Source organism: Mastomys coucha, unplaced genomic scaffold, assembly GCF_008632895.1.
Source record: "Mastomys coucha isolate ucsf_1 unplaced genomic scaffold, UCSF_Mcou_1 pScaffold11, whole genome shotgun sequence".
In the NCBI taxonomy this organism is placed as follows: Eukaryota; Metazoa; Chordata; class Mammalia; order Rodentia; family Muridae; genus Mastomys; species Mastomys coucha.
In genome coordinates, this window is record NW_022196893.1 from 14,062,228 (window position 1) to 14,064,899 (window position 2,672).

A 2,672-nucleotide genomic window follows, 5' to 3' on the forward strand; every position below is an offset into this window, starting at 1 on the left:
GCCAGTGACCAAAGAAGGCAGCGAATGCAGCTGTGCCCACAATAAAAGCCATCCCTTTAGAGCATCTGAGAAAGAACAGGGCCCTGTGCAGAGACCTCGTGATGGCTGAAAACTTCAGCAAGAGTGAAGCACGTCAGGAATTTCAGTGCTGGAGAGATGGAGGCAGCAGGATCCGTAGTTCATAGCCGTGTTTACCTACACTGAGTTTGAGCCATCCTGGGCTACTTGAGGCTCTGAATCAACAAACAGAGCAATAGCAAAAGAAAGAACAAATGAAAGGGTTGGGACACCAGTGCCTTCACAAATAAAGAGCACATTAAACAAAGAAAGAACAGGCACATTAAACAAACATTTGGTAAATGCTTGCGCACACCTTTGATCCTATTACTCGTGAATGCAGAGGCAGGGAGATCTCTGTGAGTTTGAAGCCAGCCTGGTCTACACAGTGAGCTCCAGGACAGCCAGGGCTACACAGAGAAACTCTGTCTCAAAAATAATCAATCAAACAAAGGAAAATTTCTAAAAGACCTGAGTTCAGGGGCTAGAGAGATGGCTCAGTGGTTCAAAGCACTTACTGCTAGACTTGGGTCTAGTTCCCAGCACTCACATAGTGTTATCACATCCATGATTCAGGGGGTCCAATTCTCTCTTCCAACCTCTCTGGGCACAAGGCATGTATGTGTTGCACAGACATACAAGCAGGCAAAACACTCCTACACATAAAATAAAATATAAAACAAAATAAGGCCCTTAGTTCGTGTCCCCAGCACCTCTACAGAAAGTGGGTGGTGGCAACACTCCCCAGGACTGGGGAGGCGAGGACAGGACTGCGGGCCAGATAGTCTAGCTGAATACAAAAACTTCAGCTTCAGTGAGAGACCCAGTCTGGTAGTTTCCTGCTGAAAGACTACATTTCCCAGCTTCCCTTGCAGACTGTGGTTTCTGCTCTTCTTAGTGGCACTACCTCTCATGTTGTTCTGTGGGCATTTTGGCCGTCCACACTCATGGGTGACAAAATATTCTTTCACCATGAATAAACATTGTCACACCTAAGACCAGATCAAGCCATTCTTTCTGCCTACAGCTGCTTTTTAATAATCAAACATCGCTAAACTCAGGCAGTGTGTAGTCAAAAAAGACACTGGGACTCATATACATGTAAAAGACCCAGCTATACCACTCTTGGGCAATTACCCAAAAGATGCTCTACCATACCACGAGGACAGGTGCTCCACTATGATCAAAGCAGCTTTATTCATAAGAGCCAGAAACTGAAAGCAACCGAAAGCAACCTAGGTCCCTCGACTGAAGAATGGATAAAGAAAATTTGGTACATTTACATAGTGGAAGACTACTCAGCTATTAAAAACAAAGACATCATGAAATTTGCATGCAAATGGATGGAACTAGAAAATACCATCCTGAGTGAGGTAACCCAGAAAGACACAAATGGGATGTACTCACTGATAAGTGGACATTAGCAATAAAGTACAGGATAACCACGCTACAAATCCACAGACCCAAAGAAGCTAATTAACAGGAAGGACTCGAGGGAGGATTTGTGACTGTCACTCAGAAGGGGATATAAAATAGACATTGGAGGGAGCTGGAGGGAGCTGGAAACTTAGTGGGAGGATGCGGCAGGGAGGAGAACTAGAGTGGGGATCAGGTGTAGGAATCAGAGACAGGAGAGGGCTGGGAGAGAAAATGGAAATCAGTGGGGGGCATCTCTGGAAAGTGCCAGAGACCTGGGATGGGGGGAGGGCTCCTGGGGGTCTATGGGGGTGACTCTAGCTGAGACTCCTAGAAGTGGGGGATATGGACCCTGAAGTGGCTGCTCCTATAGCCTGGTGGGACTCCAGTGGAGGGAGGAGGACACCAACCCACCCACAAAGTTTTCAACCCAAAATCTGTCCTGCTCACAAGATGTGCAGAGATAAAGACAGGACAAAGATGGAAGGAATGGCCAACCAATGACTGGCCCAACTTGAGACCCATCCCCTGGGTAAGAACCAATCCCTGGAGCCTAGCATGACTGTCATCTGAGAGATTCCATCCAGCAGTGGAGGTAAACAGATGAAAGAGATCCATGTCCAACATTAGGCTGAGCTCAGGGAAACTTGTGGAAGAGTTGGGGTCAGAGGTGCAGAGATTGAGGGAGCTGGAGGGGTCAAGGACACCACAAGAAGACCTATAGGCAACTAACCTGGGCCCATGAGGGGTCACAGACACTAAGCCACCAACCAAAGAGCACGTGTGGGCTGGACCCAGGCCCTCTATACATCTGTAGCAGATTTACAGGTTTGGTCTTTATGTGGGTCCCCTAACACCTGGAGTACGGGTTGTCTCAGACTCTGTTGTCTGCCTTTGGATTGGATTCCCTTCCCTTAGCTGGCATGCCTTGCCTGGCTTCATGTACTCACTCATTCCTGCTGAGACTTGATGTGCCAGAGCCAGGGCAGGTTGGGGGGTAGGGTGGGGAGTGGAAATGGGGGAGGGGCATGTGAGGGTGGGCCTAGGAGGAGAGGAGGGAGGGGCGTTTTGATCAAGATGTAAAGTGAATAAATTAAAAATACATATTAATAGCCCGGCAGTGGTGGCTCAGGCCTTTAATCCCAGCACTTGGGAGGCAGAGAGAGGCATCTGAGTTCGAGGCCAGCCTGGTCTACAGA